The sequence below is a fragment of the Camellia sinensis genome, chromosome 9 (assembly GCF_055761805.1).
Source record: "Camellia sinensis isolate YWXY chromosome 9, ASM5576180v1, whole genome shotgun sequence".
Taxonomy (NCBI): domain Eukaryota; kingdom Viridiplantae; phylum Streptophyta; class Magnoliopsida; order Ericales; family Theaceae; genus Camellia; species Camellia sinensis.
The window spans coordinates 91,381,573-91,400,581 of record NC_138969.1 but is presented as its reverse complement, the minus strand read 5'-3'; the positions used below and the strand labels follow the sequence as shown (position 1 = coordinate 91,400,581).

General features: G+C 37.7%; 2 long non-coding RNA genes across 2 annotated transcripts; both read right to left on the bottom strand.

Moving 5' to 3' along the window:
- Window positions 1-9,644: 9,644 nt before the first annotated feature.
- On the bottom strand, window positions 9,645-12,731 carry LOC145798684 (uncharacterized). The gene is made up of 2 exons (XR_014340085.1): window positions 12,600-12,731; window positions 9,645-9,949 (listed from the first exon to the last, which is right to left on the bottom strand). It is a non-coding gene; the product is annotated as an uncharacterized LOC145798684 (long non-coding RNA).
- A 209-nt stretch (window positions 12,732-12,940) lies between these two features.
- LOC145798683 (uncharacterized) lies at window positions 12,941-18,694 on the bottom strand. Its single transcript, XR_014340084.1, has 5 exons — window positions 18,423-18,694; window positions 17,294-17,457; window positions 14,275-14,356; window positions 13,121-13,203; window positions 12,941-13,013 (listed from the first exon to the last, which is right to left on the bottom strand). It is a non-coding gene; the product is annotated as an uncharacterized LOC145798683 (long non-coding RNA).
- Window positions 18,695-19,009: the final 315 nt, after the last annotated feature.

Genomic DNA, 19,009 nt, shown 5'->3' with positions numbered 1-19,009 from the left:
AGGCATGAAGGCATATGCAATGATTCATGTTTAAGGCATAAAGGCCAAACCCTCCAACGCATTGAAAGAGTGGCAAATGCAAGTGTATGACCATGAAACATGCACTAAAATCTCATAACAAATGATGCCAAATCATTCAAATAGGCCAAGTAATGCATGCTAGTGGACTTGATAAACAAAGCTAACAAGCTAGAATGCATTATAGCTATACAAAGCATGGCATGCATGACCAAAACAACACAAATCAGAGCTAGAGCATGGTAAAACATGGACAAAAGCTTCTTAGAGTTAAGCCAAAATCATGCTAGAATGATGATCAAAAGCATGATGTGCATTAGGCTAGTTCATGGAATTGCACTATAAGTGCATACAACATGCATGAGGCCATCAAACCAAATCTTAATAGAGGTATATGATGGCAATACAACACCAAGAACATGCTGAGATGGACTCAAAACAAACTAGAATGACATGCTACTTCATGAAGCATACAAAGCTAGTTTATAAGGATTACACTACAAGTGTATTATGCATGAGAGGGATGACAAAACCAAGTCAAAAAAGTGGTATGCCATGTTGAAATAAGGCCTAAAATAGGCTGAGATGTGGCCAACACAAGCTTAACAAACATGCTCAAACATGAGGCAAATGAAGCAAGCATACAAGACACAAGGAGAGGGGATGACCCTCTTTTATTTGGGACCTCAAAACGCCCTTTCCATCACTGAAATTCCTCTGGAATTCAGTGGTAGAAAGGTCATGCAAAGGCTAAAACAAGAGCCAAAAAGGATTTGCTCAAAACAAGGCCTAACAAGGCCTAAGAGGAGGTAGACCACCCCCAACACAAAAGTGACCTTAAACAAACATTTTAAGCATGTAAAAATAGAAATTTTTGTAGTTAAAAGTTAAGCTTAAATATGCATGCAAATAAGTCCAAAAGCTTAAGCAAAGATAAGGGTTTAAAGGGTTAGAAGCTCACCCTTGAAGAACACCTTCAAAGCTGCAACTCCAACAACTTCTTTGAGCTCAAACTAGTCCAAAAACTCCAAAACAAACCTCAAAGTGCCTCAGCAACAAAAGGATGGTGTTTGACTGTGTGTTTGTGTGTTAAAGTGTGATAAAACTACACTTTTGAAGCACAAATATGAAGCAAAAGGCAAGATAGAGACAAATGTGTATCTATAACTCTCAAGCCACAAAAATCTGAACCTGGAGGAGGAGGGGGGAGGTTCTCTCTTATATAGAGAACCAAGGCTCAAGCTTGTTGGACAAGCTTTAGGCTTAAAGCCATCCCTCCATACACGTGTATGGAGGATGGCTTTTGTGCCCTCCAGCTGACACAGCTGGCTCCAAAAAGGTGATGAAAGGCTGCCAACCACTTGAAGTGGTCAGCCAGCTACTTGTACTGGTCAGCCGACCAGTGGAAGTGGTCTCCCAGGGAAAAAAGTGGTCGGCCATGGTGGGAGATGGCCAGCAGCATGAAAGCAAGGCAGTGGTGTGGTGGCCGACCAGAAAAGGTGGCCCAAAGACCAAGAACACCAATTGGCTGACCAGAAAACTGGCTAGCGGGGAGGAAAGTGGTCTCCAAGGGGAAGAACTAGTCTCCCACCCTTGTACCACCTTCCAAACAGGGAAAACAAGGTTTGTACCAAAAACAAACCAAAAAGGATGCAAGACAAGAGTTCGGGAGGCAAGGCGCGCGTCCGGGAGCCTCGAAAACTAGTCTGCGAGCATCAAAAGTGGTCTCTTGGACCACAGTGTCCCTCTAGGAAGAGGCAACAAGGCATGGTCCGAAAACCAAGCCAAACGGAGAACGTTAAGCGATCCCGAGACAAGGCGCGCGGCCAAAGGTTCTAAAATCAGAAACTAGTCTCCAAGCAGGAAAAGTGGTCTATGACCACAAAGAGGTGGTCTACAAGACCTCTCCCTCCCTCCAGGGAAGAGAAACAAGGCTTGGTCCACAAACCGAGCCAAAGCACAAAAAGTTCAGAGGCCCAGAGGCAAGGCACTCAGCCAAAATCTCCGGAAACTCGAACGAGCACAACATGCACTATCACCGAGCGCTCAATCGATGACGTCTGAATCTTAAGGTTGGTCAAAAATGGAGTGTCTACAACCATTAATTACGAATGTGGTAGGGTTATTCCTTAATTATGAATGCACCATTCATTGGATGTACCACCGATTCTGAATTTCCTTATTAGCATTGTCTATACATGTCTCAACTAGGGCAGGGGCAGATATATGAATCTATTCGGCGTCATCAGCTATGGACAATCAATGAGATACCGAATTGCCACATTATACCCCACTTGAGAACTTAGCAGTGGTGCGTCTTAACTGGAGTAGGGGCAGATATATGAATCTATTCGATGTCATCAATTATGGACAATCAATGAGATGCCAAATTGCCACATTATACCCCACTTGGGAACTTAGCAGTGGTGCCTACTCTCTGTGGTGTATTCGATGTAGTCCATCCACGTCTCAACTAGGGCAAGGGCAGATATATGAATCTATTCGGCATCATCAATTATGGACAATCAATGAGATGCTGAATTACCACATTATACCCCACTTGAGAACTTAGCAGTGGTGCCTACTCTTATGATGTATTCGGTGTAGTCAATCCGGGTCTCAACCGGGGCAGAGGCAAATATATGAATCTATTCGACGTCATCAATTATGGACAATCAATGAGATGCTGAATTGCCACATTATACCCCACTTGAGAAAGCGGTGCCTTCATTTTCTATCGACTTAAAGCACGAAACCGTGTACCAATTGCCGATTACATTATGTTCACTCCATTACACAACTGTCGATTATATGGAGCATGCCGTCAGGTTACCAATATTTGGACACTATTAAAAATAAATAAATCCACTTTGATACACAATAGACATTGATAGGAATATTTTCATTTATAAACTGAACGGGTACAAGTGTTTCAACTTATACATGAAAATAGACTTATTATTGCACTTGTTACAAAAATAAAAACAATAAAAAAAACAAAAGAAACAAAATGCTGATTAACCACAAAACAGGGATAATTCCAGTTACGCTCATCGCTCCATTCGGCTTTGGGGTTCCTCAGGGTTTGATTCTAGCAGCTCTACTTCTTTTTGCTCATACAGAATCGGCATGTCAAGTGTCATATTCACAGTTGCCAAAGCTTTGAGCTAGCCTTATTTGAGGACTCAGTTTTCAAATTTCAAGGCTTCATCAGCATATTTCTCCATGGCCGATGTCTCTTTAGCTTCAAACGCTTTGGATGACTCTGATTCCATTTGTTTCTTTGCCTTCTTAGCCTCTTAGAGATCAGCCCTAAGTTTTACTATCTCCTCTTTCGTTGTTGCTAGATGGTGTCAATAATACTAGCCCTTTCTTCAGCGGCCTTCTGAAGCAAATCAACATATTTTGTCTTCTCTTCTTTAGTAGCGGCCTTTGCATGCTCTTCTTCAACCCTCCTCACCCTGGCCTCAACTTTGAGTGAGCCAATTAGTTCCAAAGCATCGTGATGACAGCAGCCAATTTCAACGATCTGCTTTGCCGCCTAAAAATAATAATATATATATATATATATATATAATAAAAACAGGTAATGTAATATACTTAGGTAAGAGGCAATAACACTTAGACAAATGCTGAACTCACCAAAATAGTCAATTGAGCAACTAGGGTGATTGAAACTACGTCCTGTTTAGCGCGAAATGTTGCCTTGTCTATAGGGAAAGCAATCACTGAAGCCACACTTAGCGCCACAACAGGCTCTTTGACTGCTGAAGCACCAGTTGGGACTAGACACCCTTTTCTCTTTGGCTGGATTGTAAATTGCACAGCAAGATCAAGAGAAGGTGAAACTCTTGGCCGTTTATCAATTGGCTGCTCCACTAACTCGGCGGCAACCTCAGAGGATTTGGTGGGGCGCTTCTCCCCACTATGTTCAGCCACCGTTTCTTCGTTTGCTGACTCCCGAACTTGTTGGGCCAATTCTTCAGGAGTGGTTTTGGTGACCACCTCTGTCTAAACCACCACCGGCAGAGGAACTTCTTGGCTTTCCCCAGTACCTTCCGTTCTCTATAGCGATTCCCGTTTTGACCCAACCCTTGTTGTAAGCTGGATACGATTTTTTTGGTTTCGTACTATTGAATATATCTTGCTTATCTTCTTTTCCCTTAAACTTGGCTTTGGGATTGTTGTGGTTGTATTTGGAACAGATTGGGTGTTCTTTTTCCCAACTCTTGTTGCTAGAATTTTGCTCTTTCACTCGAGCGGCACTTCTTGTGCTCGAGCGGGCTTTACAAACTCTCAGTACTTTTGCAGGTCTGCAAAATACTAGAAGAGTGTATTATACACTCGAGCGGCGTTTCTTAAGCTCAAGCGGGTGTGTGTTTGAGCGATGTTCTTATGTCTGTAAAACTACTGAATGTGTGTATCATGTGCTCGAGCAGAAATTTTTTGCGCTCGAGCGGAATAACTTATTGTGTCTGATGCTCGAGCATCACTTCTTTCGCTCGAGCGGGCTATGCGTATATCAGTTCATAACAGCCTCATTTTACATCACTTTTTCATCCCTCTCTCTCTCTAAAACTCTCCAAAACCCTAGATCTCGAGTTTCTCTCTCTAAAACTCATATTCTCTCTACTATTTCACATAGATCCATTGGGTTCTTCACCCTAGAGCCTTTGAGAAAAAGGTAGAGTGCCTCAAGAGCTCCGTTTTGATCGTAGTAGAAGTTCATTTCGACATCTTTGAAGTTCCTCCATTGTTGCTATGGTCTTCTAAGCTTGAGGTTGGAATTTTCTACACTTTCATATGATTTTTAACTTAGTTATCTGGTGATTGTGTAACAATGGTGGGCTTTGGGTGTATTATAGACAAACCTAGGGTTTGGGTGTGAAATAAAAAGGAAAGGGGTTTTCATGTGTATGTTGTGGAAATGGTTATGAGGTTAAATATAAGGTTGTATGGTTACAAAATAGTTGATTTTGGCCTTTCGGTTGATATTTGGGAAAATGGAGTTTGTCCTAAAATGGTATAAATATTTATTTTGTATAAAAAAATGGAGTTGGTGTTATAAAGATGAAATTGGGTGAATATTGAAATAAATTGTGGAGTTGGAGGTATATATCACCTTACACCCATGGAAATTTGAATAAGTTATCTGTCTTGAGATTGAATATCTGTTTAGAAATATCTGTATTGGGCTATTGATGGAGAATAGCTATGATTGTTGTAGAAATTGCATGAGGATTAGGTGAATTAAAACTAATCTCTTGTTGGTTGTCATTGAATATGACTATGTTTTAAATACATTGTATACATAATGTTTAGAAGGAGAAAAGGGGTGTACTCCATGTTTTGAGAGGAGATAGGGGATGGACTCCATTGAAATTAAGTTGGCCGGAGTGTCCAGGGTGAAAGTTTCAAAACCGTGCATATACGTAGGTGCCAATTCCCGCAGACGAAATTTTTGTAAAATGGCAACTTGAAGTGTTTGTATAGTAGTTGTGTTGATTTGAGAACCACTGAGTTGTAATCTCAATTGGGTTGTCTGGAAGACAATGAAATTGGCTTATGAATGGAGATGAAATGAATTAACCTGAAATGAATTGAAGGAAAATGGATGGAGATATGAAAGTTGGTACTTTATGGTCTTGTAGAGTCTGGATGTTTTGTCACAGGCATTCTATATTTACATTGTACTTATATCTTTGTTAAAATTCATATACTGTGTTAGATTGTTTATATTGGGCTTTGGCTCACCCTATTTGGGAAAAACCATTTTCAGGTGTTGGTGATATACCTTGGCCAAGGCAATAGCTTGGAGGGATTTTTGGGAGCAACATCTTTTTTTTTTTTGTATTCTTTTTGTCTAGCCAAGGGCTTTAATTGTATTGAGCTAGGCTCACTTTTGTTGTAACCAAGCAATGACTTGGACAGATGTAAGCCTATAGGGCATATGATTATCTGTTTAATTTTCAGTTCTTTTATCATTATAACACATGTTGTAGATTCAGGATGAACAGTTTGTGAATGTATATCGCATATGTTATCTTTTGTATACAGACTCTGATGAATGAAAGTATATTATTTATATTATTTTCTGCTAATGGGTTGACTTCATTGTATTATTTTGGGGGTGTTATACTCTCTTCCTTGCTGCCATCTTTTTGGTAGTCCTCTTCTTCGCAAACTAGGTAAGCGATTCGCTGGCCATATTTTTAGATCCTGTCGCAAGCCAGTCTTCCAAATCGATGAAGATGTCCTCTTTGAGGGAGCTCTAATATGCTCGACCAAAAGAAGGTGGGCTACTTCCAGTTCTTTCGTCGAGGTCGATTTGGTCAAAATCTAGAGCAACTTCTCTATCAAGTTCTTGCTCCTCTATCAAACGGACATCCAATTTAGCAGAAACGTTCAAATCGGCAAGATCCGGTTGAACTTCCTCAACACCCTGTTCGGCATCTTGTCCAACTTGATTGCTGATGTCTCATCTCTACTCACTAGCTGGAGACTCTTCAAGTCCAATATCCCTTAGATTGGTGAAGCTAGCGAATATTAGAGTTGTGAGTTGCCGTCTGCCTCTTAGAACTAGAATATGATCTGATGCTGAGAAGGTTGAATGTGCGGGGTCATATCTTAACAGTATGTGGGCGGCGCGTCCTTGTCCTTCAAGATTGGAATGACCTGCAAAATCAAGGGCGGCCTTCACTTGAGCAAGCATAGATTCGTCCGCTGAAGTGAGGGATTTTTTGAGGTCCTTGCCTGCACAGGGAAGAAACAATCAATATACAGATCTCAACTCAAATAAAAATCAAACTGCTAAAAGATCTATTCGGCCACCTAGTTCACCTTTCCATCTAGGCACTAGGTCCAAGTGATCTTCTCCTTCGCCGAATTCCTAATTACCTTGGACAGCAAACATAACATCATCAACCCTCTTGCTAGAGTTAGCAAGCATAGTTACCAAATGGTGGTCTATGTCCTTGGCTCTTAAAAAATATTGGCCTTGCCGACCAGACGATTTAGCTAGGATATAGCAATGTCGAATTGCAGGAATTCCTAGGTTGAGTCAAAGTCGATGGTTTGGTTCAATTATACCTATTATTATTCGGTAGAAGTTTACATTAGGCTGGGAAAGGATCAAACCCCAATAACGAATAATGGATCCGAGAAAAGGATGGAGGAGAAAACGGACTCCACCCTCAGCAATTGACAGCAAAGGGAAGATGATTATGTTTACGTCAGCCATTTCCACATCAACCACATTATCCCTAACGAGGGTCAGTCGAATGTCGTTTGGGATCGAAAAGTGGCAACGAAAGGCGGTAACTCGATCCTCAAAGAGGAGAGCTTTTAAATGGTTCGCCATGGCAATGGAATGGGAAGACCAGATCAGAAGCAAGAAGAAATAAAAGAAGGCCGGACTAAAGCTATGCGAGAAAAATAAAAGAAGAGGCTTGGAAGACTTAGAAATTGAAAAGGAAGAGACACGAGCTACAGAAAAAGCGGAATAAATGCACAGAGTCTTGAAGATTAAGAGTTGCATGAGATGGACCAAGGATAAAAATCTTTCAAAAAAAAAGAGGAAAGGAAAGGCGGAGAGTTTTCAAATCACATTAAATGAAGGACAAGTACGAAGGGGCGGGAAGCCGCAATCATTTCATATCACGTCTCATCTGATGTGTCAGCAACAAAAGAGGCTCATACGCCGTATTCTCAAATTTCAAGACGTCTAGGCAATTTTAGCCGAACGAAACTCATACTTAGTGGCCGAGAATGCTGACTATCTAAGACAGTCAAATACTTGGGGGGCAATTGTGGGAGCCGAATAAAAATAATCAATTACAAATTGGACCTGTCAACTAGGCCATGTGAGGCCAAAGCCCCTTGGGCTATGGATCATTGCCGAATAAGCATTAAGAATTGTATTAAATGCCAAATTAGGGATATTCATTCCATATGCTGAGGTCGAGTAGTCCAAGGTAGTCGGAAGGGTGCCGTTAGACAAAACTATGTTGTCCCATCCCAAAAAAGCATGATAAGAAAGTGGGACCAGAGAAAGACTCTATGAAAAGGGAAGGAGGCTGAGGAAAGGGATATGTAAAAGAACTTGTGCTCTAAGAAATAAAAAAATATCAACAATCTGAAGAAGAACTAACTTGTCCATCGGAGTGTTAATTCCAGCACCACCGTCCGAAGCTATTTCTCTATTTCAGATGTCATTGCAAAGATCTCGAGGGCTTGCCTAGACCGAAGGAGTATTTCCAAATCCACTTCCTCAGAACTTTCATATTGCAAAGGCCCATAATATAAATAATGTTATTTCTCTCCAGTTCAATTCATTATAAGTTCATATTAAGTCTATTTTCTTGATTCAAATTGCATATTTTTTTAAAGTTTTTAAGTAGATCATTTATACAAAAAATTAGGTTAATTAGATATTGATACAATTGTTTGGATCATTTTTTACTTTCAAAAAATTGACAATAAATAGATAAATGATCCATATTTTAAAGATAAATGTGATTCAAATAGTGGACTCATAATAGGTTGAATTGAATTGGAGAGAACTTTTCTTTCTTTTTTTTTTAAGATGGGCGAGACGATTACACAAAATACGGAACCTCAGAAGCCACCAAAGCCAATACGGATGAAGGAACTTTCTCAATCCAAACTCATGGGGAGTCAAAATCAAAGGCTAACCTACACAAGTAATGAGCCACATAATTTCCCTCCCTACACACATACAACACAGACGTAGTCTGAAAGAGCATGAGACTTTCTTGAGCAACCCACACTAGGTCACTACAAGAATTAACACTTTTGGCAACAAAAAAATTGGTCGCTAAAAGTCAATTTTTGGTCGGCAAAAGTTATCCGCGACCAATTTTTTTGGTCGCTACTTTGGTCGCCAATTGATGGTCGGCAAAAGTAATTCGCGACCAAAATTGTGGTTGGTCGGCAAAAGTTGGATTTCGCGACTAAATTTTTAGTCGCTAAATGTTTAATTACCGCGACTAATTTATTTTGTCGCCAAAACACTTTGGTCGCGAAAAGTGATATTTTCCCAACCAAAAAGTTTGGTCGCCAATCGTGACATTCTGCAACCAAAAAATTTGGTCGCCAATTGTGACATTCCGCGACCAAAATTTGTTTGGTCGCCAATTGTGACATTTTGCGACCCAAAAATTTGGTCGCCAATTGTGACATTCTGCGACCAATATTTTTTTAGTCGCCAATTGTGACATTTCGCGACTAATCAATTGGTCGCCAATTGTAACATTCTGCGACGAAAATTTGTTTGGTCGCCAATTGGAACATTTCGCGACCAAAAAATTATGGTCGCCAATTGTGACATTCTGCGACCAAAATTTTTTTGGTCGCCAATTGTGACATTTTGCGACCAATCAATTGGTCGCCAAAACTATAAAAACAAAACCAAATTTTGGTCGCCAATACCCAACAAAATAAACCTGCAATTTAAAATAATTCATCCAATTTATTCAATATAATCTGTAAAAATAAGAAATCATTCAAACCAACAAATAAATTGAATCATCAACATTCAACAAAATACATATATCAACAATTTCTGAACCTGTTTAATTAAAATCAGCAACTACTATAAATTTACATCCGCAAATAATTCGAAACTACATATTTCATCTAGCATAAAAATTAAACACATAACAAGTACTTGTTATTATGTTTTAAATTTTTATCCATGTACATCAACCCAAAAATATAACTAGTAGTCTACCAAATATTTTCTATACACACTCATCCAAAAATATAACTAGTAGTGTATCCAAAAATATAACTACTAGTCTACCCTAATATTTTCCATATACATCTATACAAAAATATATAATCCTTCCAAAAATACAAAAAAGTGCCAATTTGTCCTGTACAATTTAGCTTTGTGCACGAGTTCATCCATCTGTACCAAAGAAAAAGAGAAATAATGTCAGTTAAAATTGGACAAATAATGAAAAATGTCCATGAAAAGCAAAGGTCACATTAGCAAATTAAAATGACTACCATTATCAAATTGTAAATAAAACAATAGCATTCTTATGTCTATAGAATAAATTGGATGAGCCACAATTCCAGATCCAATATGGTGCCACACAGCAGAAACCAAACATGGCAACTGAAATTGATCCATCTTGTCATAACAAAATATACTTGAGAGAATTATATTTCTCATCCGGCGCTCGAAAATCAAAATTGATTCTTGCACTTCTCATCAGAAGGCAAAGCTCGACAATTAAATGTCTCACAGGATCAAACTTGCTTGATCCCCCATGCAAAGATGTAATCTCTCTCGCTGGATGAATTACATTTTTTTTTGAGCTGGTTTTCCCTTGACAGAGATACAAGCAACTTTCATTACCAAATGCATTATTGTCCTAGAAGCAACTCAATCAATAACTAATCCTGTGGCAAGGAAGGATTTTCAACCATACAGAACAATAGCCCACACTTATTCAGGTTTGATGCTTGAGTGACAATAATTGCCAAGCATGCTGAAGTATTTCTTCTCTATTTCTATGTTACAACCATATCAATGAACTGCTGTGTTAGACTTCCTGCTTATGTAGAAACTTTGTTCTACCTTAGAATATAAATAAGAGAAAATATGAATGTCTTTACCAAACATTGCCTCAAATTATGGGACATCTTGATTCAAATCCATACCTGAAATGCATGCCAAAGTCCAAATATAAAATTGGTGGTCAACCTCAAACAACCCAGTCTGCTGCACTATTTTAGAGTATTTAATCCACATAAGCTTAGTTTGAGAGCCCAAGACGAAGTGCACGATAAGCCCTAAAGAATGAGAAGAGGGGGTATTTCTATAGAAGGTAGGTGAGTAAACACCTGTCTTGCACTCATTGCAAAACAGTTCCAAGGCCCAATGTCAAGAACACTAAATGTTTATCTTCACATGCTACTAATGATATTCCACATCAACCAAGCACTCATTGCAAAACATTTTTTGGTCTATTATTTATAAATTATGATTGTTCAATTTAATATAATTATCTTCATAAATATAAAAAATCACCTGCCAATTGAAAAAAAAAAAAGAAAAAAACCACCATCAAAGTTGCTACCCTATATGGAAAAATGCACACACTAGTGTAAAAGGAGAGATTGTGAAATGATCAACTTCTCATGATTGAAAATTTTGTAAAATAATCAATGGTACATGACAACTGAATGAATAAAAAGTGTTGGAGCTAATTCAGATCTTTGATATCCATAAGACACTAAGTAAAAATTAGGAATTTTAGAACTTGCTAACAATTTCTTGCTGTTTTAAGGCAATTAGGTACGTTTATCATCGACTAGAGAAACAATTTCTTCACACATGACTGCAAATTTGGTACAACTGAGTTATGGTTGATGGGGAGGCCCCTACCAGAGTGTAATGCTGTTCGAGATAAGTCTGCCAAATGAAAATGGAGTCAGATTTTGTACTAGATTTGTACTAGACAGTTCATCCTCAGAGAGTATGTCTTGGTTTGATGACTAAGAAAATGATACATGAATATTTACCCCCCTTTCTTTTTACCTCCTACGTATGAACCATATGTATAAATATAGGACCTATCATATCTATAAAATAATAAGATCCACTATTATTTTTCAACGGATCATGCTAATGACAACTTCTGGTCTGTCTTTAAGGGGAGGTAATACCAAAATAGTTAGAATACTAAGCACTTTTTACATATTTTGATACATATTTAGCACGTATATCAATACTAATACTAATCATTGGGTGATCATTAGCATACATTTTTTTAAATATGGTGTGTACATGGTGTTTGTTGTGCCGATCTGCATAATAGGCAAAAAAATAAAAAAATTATCCAGTGATAAATCAAATCTAGGTCGAGATAACATGTGTAGCATATTATAGGAAATATTAGTGTGTAATAAGCAAGGAAGCTTGGAACTTCCATGCATCTTCTGGTGACTTTGAGTATTATGATTTTTTGATAGTATCTTCTGTTGGTAATGGTATTGGGGTCTGTAGGGGCCTGGGAGGGTTAGGTTTTGTGTGGGAAAGAGGCTCAGAGGAAGGGTAGGGAAGTGGACATAGAGATGACAGTTTGAATGGGGGAAACACTAAAAAAAAAGTCTAACCTATCAACTAGATTGCCTTTGGAGTCTTAGATCCCAGCACTGGGACAACCCTAAATGATGCTCTCTCTCTCTCTCTCTCTGTGTAATATTTTTTAATATGAGATAACTTTTTTGTGCCAAACAACCTACTATTGTGGAAATCATTACCCAATTTGATTTTGTTTTTCGAGCACTTGATGAGCACCCATTTGAATTCAGCAGCTAAATTTGAAAATTACATCATCACAACAAAAATAGCTTCGAACAGTAGGCCAAACAGAACAACTTCAAAGCAGAACAGAAACAACTTCAGCAACACAAAACAACCAAACAGTCCATGTTCAACTAAAATTAATATGGTCAGCTGTATAACTATGGGCCAACACAATGAAAATAAATTAATTACTAGTTCTTTCATTTCAGCAAATAGTCATAGACATGCTCATACTCACTTATGCACGTGTCATGTTCTCGCATGTATAATAAATTGCTGCCGCAGCGGCACTCATAACTACCCCAGGTATTCTTGCATTTGCACTGCGGGCATTGGCAGGCTGACCTTTCTTTGCATTCGTCAATATCTGGAAGACAGAATGGTCAATAGAAAGAGACTGAAATCTACAGGGTATCAGCCTACAAACCTACTAAATGTTTAAAGACAGTATGCTTGAAAAGAGTCATCGCCTAATTTGATATAGCCATAGCAAAATAATGGGTCCAACAAGCCTTGTAAATCCCAGTCATCTTTGTAATGTTCCACGACATTAATCAGTAAAACCAAGAAGTGGAAATACATTACATTCACAAGTGTGCACTCCATCACCCTCGAATCCTGGTGGACACTTGCAGCCTTTTGTATGGTTATCCTAAAAGTTCGTCAAGAACCGCTCAATAGTCAGTGGGCAGTTAAAAAGAACTGAGAAAGTGTCATAATAATCAACTCTAACAGATGAGTTGAGTTTGAACCACTTACAATGCAAGCAGAATAGGTCCTGCCTTCCTGGGTCTTCTTCCAACTGCCTCCATTATTTAATTCACACCTTAAAGCACCTGAAGCTGTTAAACCAAATATGCCAAAATATGATGTAAATATAAATTTCTGAATACTGTGTGTATAAGTTCAACAGCTTGTTCAAAGTGTAAGATGCCCGCTTGATCAGAGTTAACATCATCTTTCTAAGCTAATGGCACTTTGTGTGCGGCTGCAGGATATTAGTTAAACATGTCTATTGGAAGAGACCATTAAGTTGTGTTAGGATCATGGAATGGGTAAGAATTTGGAAAGGGAAAGGAAAAGGAAAAGGCGGGGGAAATGGAGAACAAATTTAGCTTATATTTCCATTCACATTTCCTTCACCTTCTTCCTTTCCCTTTCCAAATCCCTATTCAAATCCATAATCCAAACACAGCCTTAAGGTTCCAATACAATAAAGGAAGATGAACACCTAGTTACAATATTTCAAAGTAAGACTATGAATCACGCTGGAGACGGTATCTTATCTATTTGATACTTATTTTAGATATAAAAATAGAAAAACTACGCATTTAAAGAATTCGACCAAGTCCTTGTATCTTATGATTTCAATATCCTATGGGTACACCCCTGCAGCCAGCATACTATTTACTGGCTGTAAGTGTAAGTTGAGATTTCAATTCAATCAAAAAAGGAAAAAAAAAAAAAAAGGTTGCCACAAAAATTTAAGAGTTACATTGTTATTAATGACATCAGAACCACAATGAATCAAACTGATGTTACGAGATCTGTTTGTAACAGCACAATCACAAAAATCAGCAACTTAACAATCAAATCTATTTTGCTAGAAATTTTCAGCCAAATATTCTCTTGTTTCATCAAAAGTGAGAAGACATGAAAATCAAAATTCCTTAATGGAGTATCCTGTGAGATATCAGGCATGGTGATAATTTTTTTATGCTGATGGCACTGAAAAAAAAAAGGGTGAAACTAAAAAGGGGGCATTTTTACTTGATTTAACTAAAAAAAGGGGGAAACTACTGCCACAACTTTTCAAGAAATGATTTTCCTAGCTAGATTTGTTGGTCTATTGTCTCTTGAGCAATATACCAAAAGGAGCAAAACTTACACTCATAATTTGAATAAACACATACCTTCACAATGAGTATAACCATCACCAACAAAGTTTAAACCTTGCACAATAGGACATTCACACACTCTTCCGCGAAAAGTATCCTACAAGAAGTCTCTTAAAATCAGAGAAAAAAACTAGAAGAGATCCAACCATATTCAACTCTAAAATAAAGGCTGATGGACTTCCATTAATTTATTTTGCAGAAAATTTTAATGAGTTTCGATCATATGTAAGTCAACATTTTAAAAATAGAATGCATTACATAACCACGTGTGAGAAGCTTAAGCATGCATGTGGAACACTGTAAAATACCAAGTATGCAAAATTACCCAAAGGTAAAAGAAGCCAAGACTGCAAAAACTGCCCAATTAATAGATTTCAATGCAATTAGATAATGAGGCAGAAAAAAAATTAATGTGTAGTCTAGATTTTTTTTCTGTGTTTTGGTATATAACTAGTCAATAGTCTTTCTTCACCAAGAGTGATCGATGGGGCGGCCCCTACCACCTTGCAACCAAGTTTCTATTTTGTCTTGGGTACTTGATGTTCTTGCTATTTTAAGGCAATTAGGTACGTTTATCATCGACTAGAGAAACAATTTCTTCACACATGACTGCAAATTTGGTACAACTGAGTTATGGTTGATGGGGAGGCCCCTACCAGAGTGTAATGCTGTTCGAGCTAAGTCTGCCAAATGAAAATGGAGTCAGATTTTGTACTAGACAGTTCATCCTCAGAGAGTATGTCTTGGTTTGATGAATAAGAAAATGATACATGAATATTTACCCCCCTTTCTTTTTACCTCCTACGTACGAACCATATGTATAAATATAGGACCTATCATATCTATAAAATAATAAGATCCACTATTATTTTTCAACGGATCATGCTAATGACAACTTATGGTCTGTCTTTAAGGGGAGGTAATACCAAAATAGTTAGAATACTATGCACTTTTTACATATTTTGATACATATTTAGCACGTATATCAATACTAATACTAATCATTGGGTGATCATTAGCATATATTTTTTTAAATATGGTGTGTACATGGTGTTTGTTGTGCCGATCTGCATAATAGGCAAAAAAAAAAAAATTATCCAGTGATAAATCAAATCTAGGTCGAGGTAACATGTGTAGCATATTATAGGAAATATTAGTGTGTAATAAGCAAGGAAGCTTGGAACTTCCATGCATCTTCTGGTGACTTTAAGTATTATGATTGCTGTAAGTCGAGATATGGACAAATAACAACACATCAACTGAGATCAGCCAGTGTAACTTGGAAAAGCTGCAGTTAATTGCTGTAAGTCAAAAGGTCGTTTGGATCATAATCAAAGATAAATGCATTAACACATGGCATTTCACCACTTTAAGAAATGTGAAAAAGATGATCATTATGATGATTTGATGATGATGATGATGATGATGACGACAAAAATGAAAGGAGAAAGGAGGGAACAGGATGCTAAACAAACATGGGTTATGGCTGTGAGAAAGGAAGACAACAGAAGAGAGGACTTCAATTAGAGTTGATTGTATAATTTGTTTTATGACCATTATACCAATTAGTGTGAATTCAATTAATATAGAGCTAACTAGGAGGAGAGAGCAAATTGAATGGAGGCAGTAAGAAGCTATCAGTTATGCTGTTTAACCCAGAGCCTCCCATCAAACCATCAATAAAATCGTTTGGCCTCCAACTCAATCAACCTTGTTGCTAGATCTTATTTATTTCAATTCTCCAGTCTGAAACTAGGGAAAGTGGGGCCGGTTTAAGTTGGGAAAACCACATGTAATATTGCTCATACTCTGAACCTAGTCTAAAGCCCTTCAATAAATGGATCACCGCGGCCAAAACCCATACGGGAAAGGCTACCATGTGCACCCCAGAAAGGGTGCATATGGTATGCGCCTGATGTAAAAAGTGCAACTTTTATCATAAAATGTATAACTTTTATCACAAAAAGTATAACTTTTTTCTTCACAAAAATTGTAACTTTTTGCTTCTCGCAAAAAGTAGAACTTAAATCACAAAGACATAACTTTAACTTTTAGGGTGCACATCATAACTTCACCATTTATTGCTTTCATTACAAAAATCATAACTTCCATCACAAAAATTCATGACTTCTATCACAAAATCGTAATTTTTCTTACAATGTGCAAGTGCACATTGTAGCATTTCCTGCCTACTTAGAAATGAGTTGGAATGGGCTTAATCAAACAAACCCATTTATAACATGAAAAAGAAACCCAACCAAACTCAAACCCTTAAAATCACTGTCTGATCAAAACAACCATTAAAATCAATGGAAGATTCCACAGGCCAGGTCAATAAATTGTGAACTCTATCCGTTACATTAGTGTGTCAGATCTCAATGCTCAATACTTTTTTAGCAATGTAACATAAATCATGGCCTAGCTAAGTACAAACTACAAAGGGTGAACTAGTCACAATGAAATGAGCTAATGCTAAGTAAGAAGGCCAGTGGAGCACGAAAAGTCTGCCCAGGGTTTTCAAGATGAAGCATTGTTTAGCAATTACAGTTTAAAGAACAATTACGAAGAATAATCTCCACATCTGATGATAAAACACAACAGTCAACAATTTATGTATCTAGTGATTGGTAGGTTGAGCAAGCTATTGATGGGAGAGCCACTTTAGCATGATTCTCTAACCAGAAGGAACCTCTCACATTAATGATCAACTTGAAGGAGACAAAGATGTTAAGGCAGTGCTTTGTTTGTTTTTTTTTTTTTTTCCGTTACCATATTACTAAATGTAGTGATATTCAAAAGCAAGATTTTGAGTAACAAATAATAGAATTACAGAGAAATCAATAATTCCTAACAAGAATGCAAACAAACCGTATCACAGCATGAAAATGATTACTTTTTAGTGAGCAAAAATACTCATTTGTTGGATATATTTCTATGTGGATCATTCTATCAAAATACAGCCATAAGCATGCATACATAGTACATAAAAAATATTCAATCAAAGATATCATCCAAACTTTTCAAAAAAAATTACCCAAAAGCATCTTGAGCAAGAAGAAGCCCATAAGCAGCAATTGCTGCAACCAACTTTTCCTGATATTTCCCAACTGACTTATCAATGCATCGATTCAGAACACAACATCCATGCTGATGAGTTGCAATATCAACACAGAACTTTGCAGCAGCATCAAATATAAACTGCCAAAGATTAAAAAACAGAGAAGACAAAGCAGGTAATGAGAATCAAATTAAAGGAATAATTACGTAATCACAGTACAGACTAAAATTAAACCATTTAGGAATGAAGACATATCTGGTCGAAGGCTTTCCACAGGCTCACGCAAATTACAGTTTAAAGGTTAGAGCATGTGAAAGAAACCATGTTGTTAACACAAATTACCTAGAATGAAATATTCTGTTTTGCTGGATTACTATCAAACTTATATGTTCTCAATTAATAATCCAACTCAGACATAGTAATCCAGTTTATACCACACAACTTTGGCACTGGGGGGCAATTCAATAATAAAAATTAAAAAAGACAGCAGTCCTTACCTGAGAAATCTTGAGAGTAACAGAAAAAATGGTTGTATGAGTAGAGACGGCAACAGAATGAGTCAATTGTTTCATGCTCCAGCCCTTGGGATATGTTTGAGCCTTACATAACCAGGTGCAAGTTTATTTTATCCTCATTTATTTGCCTGATATTAATTATATATGTTTGTCTCCATATTAGGTACAGAACAATACTTATTTCATTATCTCATCCAATCCCACCCCATGCCAATGCATCATTTTGGGGAAATATTTAAACCTAAATTGGTATTGGATTGGAACAGAAGGGGAAAACCAGAGGGTTTGGCCTGTATTGTTCCAAATCTCTACATTGCCATTACTGAATATAACTAACTATATGCTACAGACGAGATGCAATATCTAAGAGTTCATGCTTCGGTTAAGCATCATTATCCATTCAAGCATCAGATTGCAAATACATTCAAGTTCTTCTCTGATTTTCTTTAATTTTCTTTAATTTTCTTCAAATAGTGAGCAAAATGAAGAAAATAATTAGCCCCAAATCGAAGGAGACATAGAGAGGAAGACAGAGACACACACCCACACACACAGAGAGAAAGAGAGAGAGGTTGAAATAAAGGACATACCTACCCGAGACAAAGCGATGGTAGTGCTAACCCTTACAGTGTGCTCGTCTAACCCTTGCGGTGATGCTCCAGTAACAGAGAGGAGGGCAGCGTGAGGCGTGAGAGAGAAGAGACACAGAGGCGTGAGGCGTGAGGCGTGAGAGAAGAGAAAGGGGGAGGTGATCACCATGTAGATCCAAGAGAGACTCCGAATGATTGATTCAATGTGCCTAGGGTTCGAATCGAACGCAAAGACGAGAGAGAGAGAGTGGTTCGGTGTTGTTTGTTCGCTTGTCTCGCACCTGTTTCAAAGAGAGATGAAAGAGGAGAAAATGAGAAAGTGTGACCAAAATACCCGCCCCACGTTTCAAAATTCCTTTCCAAATTTTTGGCGACCAAAATATCAGATTAGTCGTAGAAAATGTACCCTTTGCCGACAAATTTTTTTAGTTGCCAAATCTCAATCAACGGCGACTAAAATATTAGTCGCTAAAAGTGCTAATTTGGTGACTAATTTTTTTTTGTTGCTGAAAATAAGTTTTTGGCGACCAAAATTTTGGTCGCCAAAAAAAATGTGGCCTTTCGCGACCAAATTTATAGTTGGTCGG